This window comes from Echinops telfairi, unplaced genomic scaffold, assembly GCF_000313985.2.
Source record: "Echinops telfairi isolate 266 unplaced genomic scaffold, ASM31398v2 ScPeMD7_7420;HRSCAF=8458, whole genome shotgun sequence".
Taxonomy (NCBI): Eukaryota; Metazoa; Chordata; class Mammalia; order Afrosoricida; family Tenrecidae; genus Echinops; species Echinops telfairi.
The window spans coordinates 7294127-7304169 of record NW_022111320.1 but is presented as its reverse complement, the minus strand read 5'-3'; the positions used below and the strand labels follow the sequence as shown (position 1 = coordinate 7304169).

General features: G+C 41.0%; 1 protein-coding gene across 1 annotated transcript in view; it reads left to right on the top strand.

Moving 5' to 3' along the window:
- The window catches only part of SPTSSB (serine palmitoyltransferase small subunit B), a 58027-nt gene that overhangs the window by 28809 nt on the left and 19175 nt on the right, over nt 1-10043 (top strand). Inside the window, exon 2 of the mRNA XM_045297616.1 lies at nt 1339-1435. The gene's annotated coding sequence lies outside the window, so the exon portion shown is untranslated. The remainder of the gene's footprint in view (nt 1-1338; nt 1436-10043) is intronic.

The window sequence follows — 10043 nt, the reverse complement described above, 5'->3', positions numbered from 1 at the left end:
AAAAAAAAAAGATACTGTATACAGTTGAGTATAAGCCCACCTGAATATCAGCTGAGGCATCTAATTTTACCACAAAAACTGCATTAAAAATGTACTGAAAAAAAAAATTCTACATTTGTTTTCTCCTAAGAGCTTTTAGGTTAAGCATATTGCTTATCAACATAGAAAAACAAATAAACAAATAAAAAGTCTTTGACCTAGAATTTAGCGATTGTGAACTCTAAGGAACAAGGTCCCTATGAGCCTGCAACAACTTGACGACTGTCTCATCCACAGGTAAATATTTGTGCATGTGAGCACATCTATCACAGATATAAAACTGAAAAAGAAAATTCAACTTCTTATAAACGGGGTCCAATTTCTACATTTGCGATTAGATTTCAAATTCTCCACTACTCATTAAATTAGATGCTATGGAAAGTGATTATTCTATTTTCATGAAATAAAATCCTGTTGTCATCAAGTTGCTTCAGACTCACAGTGCCCTTACAAGACAGACTAGAACTGCCACCGAAGGTGTCCAAGGCTGTCAATCTTTATAGAAGCAGACTGTCCTGGCCTTCTCCCATGAAGTGGCTGGTGGATTCAAAACGCCAATCTTTCAGTTTACTCCACACTTAGTCACCATGCCAATAGTACTTGCAAGCGTGAACAGAAGCAGAAAGCAAAATCAATGGATTAATTTTAACTTCAAGAAGAGTAAGCATGCATTCCAAGGTACATTCCTTATCATAAAAGAAGCAATGCCAAAATTGATTATAACATCCTGGTTACCATAACAAGATTATATTGTAAAATCTTGGTTATCATGACAAGATTAAGTCATTCATATTACAACATCAAAGGGAACAATATTGAATCAGAACAAACGATATATTGAAGAATAGTTGAAACTAATTGTAGTGTCCGGAACCTGGGAACATGGGAGTACATGCTAAATTAGCCACCAGCAGAGACCTTCCCATCAGGGGAGGGAGAACGGGCAGGTCAACTAGCAGTCCCCTTTCTGAGATGGGCGGGAGGAACGGGCAAGTCACTTAGCAGCTGGCAAAAATGGAGTTTCTTTTGCCAGTCTGCCTCATGATACCTGCAGTACCTTCATTGTCCTCCGACTGCAATTGGGAGTCACGAGGCAGTTGCAGTTCTCAAACTGTACTTATCTCTATTTTCTTTCTTAAGTTGGCCAATTCGATATGCTTTGTTTTCATGATAACGTTCTAGAACTTTGTTGGGAATCATCTTCCATCTTGGTGGCTTAATAATTTTAATATGAAGCAGTTTGGCTTAAAGCTTGAAGGCACCTGTGGATTTATTTAGTGCAATGCCTTTACTTCACAGATGAAGAACCAGCAGCCCAGAGAGGTGCAGTAAGTCACGTAGGATCGCTTCGTGGAGGAACAAGAGCAAGACCCCAGACCTGGATTCTTCTAGACAAGTAAATCCTTTTCTGTCAAAAAAAAAAAAGTAAAAAAAAAAAAAATTATTTTCTGTCATGGAGTCTCACTTTCAGAAATCCAATGTTTTTAACTATGAGATGCCACCTTCAACTAGAGGAAGCCTCCAGTTCTATCTTGAACAAGCAGGAAATATTAATTATGCACCCAATATTGTAATGACACTGTAAGAATAAAACAAAGCAATTAGCCTTGTAAAGGAAGCTTTACAAATAGTGGTTCTTTTCAACTATGTGGAAAAGTGAATTGAGCTAAGAAAAAATGTGCATATATTTCAAGGAGTTCATAGATCCCACCCCACACATCCTTCTTCTTTTTCTCAAAGAACCCAGCCCCAGTGCAATACCAGCATCAGGACTGCACAGCACGCGCTACTGTCTTATCTATGGAGCTTCGAGATGAAGGCTGCTTGCTTCGGCATCTTCACCTTGTATTTAAATGTAGCAGTAGCTCATCATGGAAGACCTTTGATACCGGGATGGAATAAACATTTTAATAAGCACTTAATTAACCAGTTGGGAGGAATTGAGAGATAACGATAAAATGAGAACATGGTCTTCCAAAAATGTTAACAATGGAAATGAAGATGGTCAGTGTTTACATTAGGACATCCACTTTTTCTGATGCTTTAATTTTTAAGGACGAACAGAGAGAAAAACATAGGTATAAAGAATAGCACCAACTGCCTTCCGGCTTTTATTAAATCTATAGTAAGGGTGGCTATCAGCCAATGAGAAAAAGAGAAGGGTGTATGGATGAAAAGAAATAGATTCATCTTCCGTGTGGCTGCTTCTTAATTCTTCTCCTTTACTACAATGTGTCTGGAGGCTCTGACGGTTCTGAAGCAGTTGGCAACTGTTTCTGTCCTTTCAAACCCGTTTGGGAGCGCTCTGATAGTACTTTAAAGTGATTGACGATGAGAGCCGATCTCACTAATTTAGAAAATACTCGATGTGTTCTTAGCATTTGTAAAGGCCCGTTCTAAGTGGCAGTGTGGCGTGCGAGGAGGAACACTTGGGAATCAGAGGGCCCTAGGAGGACTCCCCGATTTCATGTGCTATTTCCTCCTTACGCTTCTGACAATAAGAAAGGTAGAAAAGGAACACAGTTTCCTCATCTAAGAAGTGAGGTGATACGCTTTAAGGAGCTTCATCAACCCCTCCTTTTCCACTGCCCTCCCATGTCTCTGCTCCCTCTGACAGACCTCCATCCTCCCTGCCACCCTAGAAAATACCCGTCTTGGTTTGTATCCTCAGAGTAGGGGTCTCAGGCAACATTTGGACTTCGGTGACTGATTAACTTCCTTCAGCAGAAGCCGTATTCTACGGGTCCAGAGGATCCTGAGGCATCCCATTGAAGTGCACTCCATATAGGGACTCTGAAAGTGGATTGGGGGCTGTCTCCGCCATGCATACTCCTCTGTCAACGAGGGTGCTCAGGCTTTAAGCTCTGACATATTACCCAGCAGAGGGATTCCTGGATCATATGGAATTTCTCTTCCCAGTTGTTGGGGATAGCACCCCCACACTTTCCACATAGGCTGTGCCTGTTTCCAGGCGCACAGCGGCCTGTGAGCGCTCCAGTCTCTGCACGGCTCACCGGAATTTCTTGTTCTAATTGGGTTGTTAGTGTCAAGGGAAATTTCATTGGCTCATGACCATGCGTATTTTTTTCCCCATTTGAATGTCAGTTTGGGTGAACTGTCTGTTCATGTCCCTTGCTCATTCTAAAAAGGGAGTAAACAAAGCTGAGAGAGAATACTGTGAAAAGCGTCTTCCAATTGAAGAATCGATACAGGTCACACACGATGCCTTAAGAATAATCCAATTCTCTTTTATTAATTTGTTTTTTATATCTTTGGACAAACAATTGCATGTCAGTACAGAGCTGTAGTCACCACAACCATTAGTATCCATTTACCCCTTCCTTGGATCCCTGGGTCGGGCGACCGGCTCATGCCCCCAGCTGCTGGACAAAAGGCGGGAGGTGCAACTCTACCCAGAGTGCCTCAGAAGAAAGGTGTGATGAGGTGCTCTTGAAAAAGCAACCATCGAAAACTCTCGAGAGCAAAATTCTAATCTTTCACACATAGGATTGCTGTGAGCTGAAATCAACGTTATGCCGATTGTTCGTTACGCAGCGTATTAAATTAAGTGGCACTGTGGGACAAGCATCGGGCTGCTAGCAGCTAATTGGTTCAAGCCCACCAGTTTCTGTTTAGGAGCAAATCGAGGCTATCTGCTCCCAGACAGATGTAAAGCCTCATAAACCTGACATAAGGTTGCTGTGGGTTTGTATCCACATGATGACTGTAGGAATGGATCTTACACGTGCAGTTCCATTCTCAGGCTTGTTTCCCAGTTGAGGAAACTGAGGGCCAGGCAATTTGAGTAACGTAACAAGGGTCACACAGTTAGTATGTAATCGTCTCAGATTTAAATCCAGAGAGACTCTAGAGCCTAAACTAATAACTGTTCAAACACATCACCTCACAGACCCTTGCCCTGCTTTTCTTCCTCCTTAAAGTAAACCAAAACCAAACTCGCTGCCATTGAGTCTGTGCTGCCTCACAGCGAACTGCCCCTGTGATTTTCCCAGAGTGTGACTCTATGGGAGCCAAAAACCCCATCCTTCACCCGAGAGCAACTGGTGATTTCACTTGCAGTTAGCACCCCAATGTGTATCCGCTACTTAAGTTAAATATCTGGCTAGTGCCTGCCATCCTGGCACCCAATAATGGTGTTTCTGCTCCCTGAGATAGCTCCTCAATACAGTGTCCTGTGTTGGTAAGAGAGATCTGTATTAATTTCTTGGGGCTGCAATAACAAAGTACCAAAGGGTAGGTTGCAAACAACAGAAATTTATTCTTTCGCAGTTTCAGAGGCAGAAGTCTGAGATCAAGATACAAGCAGGACAGACTCGCTCCCAAGTCTTCAGGGGAAAATCCCTCCTTGCGTCATCTAGCTTCTGATGGCTCCAAATGCCCACTTGGCTGTAGCAGCATCATTCTAATCTGCCTCTGTCTCCACCTGGCCATTTCCCCTCCTTGTCTCTCTTAAAGGATGCTTGTCTCTGGATTTAGGGCCAACCCAGGGAACCCAGAATCATCTCATGTTGACTCCCTTCCCTTAATTGAATCTGAAATGATCCTTGTACCAAATAAATCATATTCACACACTCCAGGATGTGGACCTATCTCGTGGGAGGACACCATTCAATGCACTACAATATCTCAATCCAAACTATGTCTAGCTCTTGAGAAATTCCCTCTGCCATTCTTCCTGACAAACAAGCCTACATTTATTCAAGGAGGGATGGGAAATTTAATCTCATCCAATTTGTGCCTGTAATTAAAGTGGTTACAAAACCTGTTGACTGAAAATCCAGTTGTCATCAGCCTTCTCCACACGTATCTGAGAATCAAAAGAGCTTTAGAGAAACAGACAGCTATAACCCAGGTCAATGAACAAGCTCAGTCCTCCTTCAGTTTTCTCAAGGAGCCTGTGAATAGCAACACAAACCTTTGGGAGCAGGATGCAGAAAACTAAGGCAGTAGGAAGGGGCCCACAATATTTTCTTCAGGAGAGTGAGAAATCCAGTGGGACTTTAAAAAAAAGTACAGTACATTACTTCATAATTCACTTCTAAGTATAAGGTTCTAAAATATAATGTAAAACAAAAAACAAACTCACTGCCATCAAGTCAGCACTGACTTGTTGTGAACCCATGTGGGTTTCTGAGACTGTAACTATTTATGGGAGTAGAAAGCCCAGTCTTTCTCCCTGGGACCTGCTGGTGACTTCGAACTGCTGACCATGTAGATAGCAGGCCAACATAATCAGAGTTGAGTTGATTGGCTAAAAGCCAATCACTCCAATAAAATAAGAGTGAGTTGAATGGTTAAAAACAATGATATGCTTTTGGCTTAGCTTGCCTTCTCGCCTTCCTTCTCACGGACCTCTTCCCCACCTCCTAGTACCATCTGACCTGAAATAGGATGCAGCGTCAGCAAAAATAGCACCTCAGCAGTGCTATGTCTGTCTCCATGGCCTTCAACGTCAGCAGAGCTCTCCACGCAGGCTCCTAAAAGTGGTCAGGTCTAGACCCAGAAGCAAATCAATTGAGGGAACAACAGGCTATATGATAAGAGCCATGAAATCACACGTGAGCCATTCCATGTTCCTGGTTACCCAAAACAGACAAACAAAAGACCCCCCAACTTCACCAGAAGCTGTACAGGGAGTCAAAGAAGTAAAGAATAAATGAGGGGGAAACAAAACTAAAGAGAGGATTGAAAAAAAAAGTTTTATGAGCAACACTCTTCAATATTATCCCCACTCTACACCCCCGCCCCAACACACACAAATAATAGTTAAAAACTTAGTGATAGAAAGCACTATTGGAAAGGTCTGGGTTGACCAGCTGCTTATGCCGCAAAATTTCCTTTGGCAGAGATCTGGGAACAAATGCCCAATCGATATGCTTTAGACAAATCAATATTACAGCAACTGACCTTTTCCCCAAACTGTTCCTTGGAGAAAACTCCTCCATTTCTGAAGATTCACCAAATGGAATGACTCTCAGTAGGCATGAGGTAAAGGCTTAGTTTTTCCTGGTCAGACTTCTGTTGTTGGGGTTCCTGTTACAGTCACCCCTCATTCACGACCACTCCATGTGTGCAGAATAGAACTGCTCGGAAGGGTTGTGAGTGTGCGTTTGTTTGTTTTTAATGTGTTTGCATCATGAGTTAGGTGAGGGGAAAGTTCTGCTTCAGACCATCAACTGTACATTCAACAGTTCAAAGTACTATTAACTGCCATCCCCGGCCCCCCCCAGTTTCCTATCTACCCCCAGACCCGCCCAGTTTCTCTTCTCCCTCTTTCTGAAGGGATTTTAGGCTGTGGCCTTTCAGAAGCAGAGCACCAGGCCTGCCATCTGAGATGCCTTTGGATGGGTTTGAACTGCCAACCTTACAAGGAGTAGTCTAGTACTACATTGTTTCTGCGGCTCGGGGAGGGGCCTCTAGAGCCTATGAAAAGCACAGATTCAGAAAAATATCTAGGATTAAATCCAACCAGAGATGCAAAGGATTTATACCATGAAAACTATAAAACACTGCTGAAAGAAATTAGAGTTAAGTAAATTGAAAGATACTCCAGATTTATAAATCAGAAGTTAATATTGTTAAGATGTCAATACTACTCAAAGTGATATATAGATTCAAACAATCCCAATCAAAATTTCAGCAGACTGCTTTATAGAAACAGGAACAAAAAAACAAACCTCAACTGTATTTGGAAAAGCAAGAGCCCTCAAATAGCTAAAACGATTCTGAAAGAAAACACAAAGGAAGAGAACTCATCCACACATCCTTATGTTAAACCATACGACGAAGTTAGAGTATTCAACATCACCTGGAAGTGGCATGCTGAGGGACACATATAGCAATAGAATAGAGTTGAGAGTCCAGCAAAGAACTCACACATTTATGGTCAAGTGAATTTTTACAGTGGTGCCAAGTCCACTCAATAGGGTAAGAAGAGTCTCTTCAGTAAATGGTGCTGAGAAAATTAGATTTCCGTGCAGAAAAATGAAACAAGATCCCTGCCTCACACCTTGCACAAAAACAAACTCGGAAGGGGTTAAAGTCCTAAATGTGCAAACTCAAACCATAACATTCTTAGAATGACAAGCAGGGGCAATACTAGCTTCCAACAACAGATTAACAGATATAGTAGCAGCACCACAAATCGCAAAGGACAAAATAAATAAATGGAACCTCCTAAAAATTAAAATCTGTTATTCATCAAAAGAATTTACCAAAAGGTGAAAAGACACGCTACTATATGGGCAAATAACTTCAAAAACCATATATCTGACGTGATTCTAATAAGCTTATGTGCAGAAAACTTTGGCAAATTAACAACAAAAAGAAAAATAATCATAAAGCAGACAAAGGGCTTCAGTGGCCATTTCCCCAGGGAGGACATTCAAATAGCCACCAACACGTAAAGAAAGAAAAAGTTCCCCATCATGGGCCATCAGAGGGAGGCAAATCATAACTGTGATGGGATCCCATTTTTTTCTCCCATTAGGAGTGAAACTTTAAAAATTTTAAATAAATGTTGGTAAGGATCTGGAGAAATTACAAACTTGCCCATTGCTGGTGGGAATGCAAATGGAATGGTATAGCCACTGTGGAAAACAGTGCAGTGGCTGCTCAAAAAGAAACAAAAATAGGACTACGATGAGGCGCAGCAACATTGGCTATGTCTAAGTCCACACCAAAAAGACTGAAAGCAGAGATTGCCACAATGGGCTCACACAGCAATGTTCATGGCAGCACTGCTCACAATAGCCAAAGGTAAAAGCAATCAAAATGCCCATCAACAGATGAGCGGAAAAAACGAAATTAGTTACAGACATATAATGAAATACTAGTCCGCCTGTAAGAGAAATGAAATTGTTACACTATAATAGTAGCTATAATATTATAATACTAAACCATAGTTGAGCTTAACTAGTGAAAAAGATCCGCCTTGCACACTGGGCTCTTTTAAGAACTATCCCTTTAGAAATTGTCAACATCAACTCAAAAGATAAGCTAGAAACCTTTGGGGGGGCAGTGAATTTATGTTAGTGAAAAGCAGGGAGAGGATGATTTCACAAGTCCAAAAGTGTAATTCAAAGTCACTGACTTTGACCTGTAGAAACTGGTGGTTGGGGCGTGTTTTTCTGTGTATGCAAAGGGGCTCCCAAAACTTCGTTATCTTTTCACCCCATTTTTCCACAAACTTTTGAAAGTCCCCTCATATTCTGAAATAAATAAAATACAACCAGCCAGGAGAGAATTATTAGAAACACACACCCAGCACACAAACCCTTACCCACGCCGGGTGTTTAGCAGCCTAGTACTGAGGAAAAGAAGGAAGGGCTGGCCCGGTCCCAGTGCGCATGGAAGACAGCCACAGGGAAAGGAGTTTGGAATGATAGCAGAGGTGTCATTGTGCCAAACAGGTTGGCTGACTGCCCATTCTGATTTTCTTTTGCATCCTCTCCATAATGATCCCTTTATTTCACAAAAGCAAGAACGCAGACCCTATTATTATAGGAGATTTAAGCTACCAGAACTTTACTTATGCCAAGAACAAGTCTAAACATATCAACTTCCTTCTCAGAGGTTCTTGGCAGTTTGGCAGTTCCCAGTTTCCCTTTTATATCCTGAAAGTCAAGAAGAGAGCCCCAGTAGGGTCGTCACAATAGCTAGTGGAAGATGTGAGGGATGTTTGGTTACTCAGCTTTAGATGGTATATCCATGGGGTTCTGCTAGGCTAGTAATGCCCCACTCTCACTTGAGAAAAACAATGACTTTTAATGAAAATAATCAATGATTTTTTAAGCTCATCGCTGATGTTGCAGGCCTGGTTACTACTTTTTACTACTAAAAACAACTTGATAGCCTTGGGAATAATACTTCCTTAGGCAGAAGCCATGCACTTTCCTCTTTCCCTCTTAATAGGATAAAAGGTGTTTTTTTTACATCTTCTAATTGTATATGTATATTTGAAATGAATATGTATATATGTATATTTGAAAATGGAGTCAAGGATAATGAATTCTTTCCCACAAACTTTCTGAAGTCCCTTTGTGTGTGTGTGTGTGTGTGTGTGTGTGTGAATCATTTGAGTTAGAAGCTTAGCCCAGATGCCCTACATTTCAGGGGTACTTGCTCCCCTTTTATACTAGAAATGGAAAGAATACCAGGAACAAGACAAGAGATGTCATCCCCCTCCCGTGACAGATTTCTCTTTCTCCTCCTGACACCCACTAAGAGTAGTGCACTCACTGCTCTTTGCAGTTTCAGAAGATGTATGTTCTTTTCCATAACCATTTAAATTGATCTCAGCATTCCCTAAATTATTATGAAATTTCCTGTTCAAGTCATATTCCAAATTTTCCTGCCAGCCACAAATCCTTTGTTCACAAATTCCTCTAGCATATCTCATAATATGCTAAAGCAAGACTTGTTTTGAAATTACCCTTACTCAACACTCATCAGGTTAAGCAAACTATCACTTACTAGTTGGACTAGAAATACGTGTTCTCGATTGTTCTGCTCTGGCTACTGTTAATGAGATCTGAAGGCAATGAACTTGGTCCAGGCAACAATGTAAAATACCCTGCTTTTGTGTGTGACTCAGAAGGACAATATACCAACTAAAATTTGGTGATCTGTTGGTGAGACTTTTCCTTTAGGACATCATTTCAGTAACACATCTAAATATAGGATTATAAGCTTGAATTAGAGCAATTTTACTTCCTGAAAGCAACAACATGCTTACAATTATTTGTTTTTCTCTATAGAATTTTCCAACTAATTCAAAAATTTATAGGGGTTGAGGGGAAGCTCCTTACTTTTTCTATGGCTTATTTTCCTCCCAAGGGTTCATTCAACAAATTTTTTTTCTTTCTTTCTTTTTTTAAAATCATTTTATTGGGGGCTCATACAATTCTTATCACAATCCATACATACATCCATTGTGTCAAGCACATTTGTACATTTGTTGCCATCATAATTCTCAAAACATG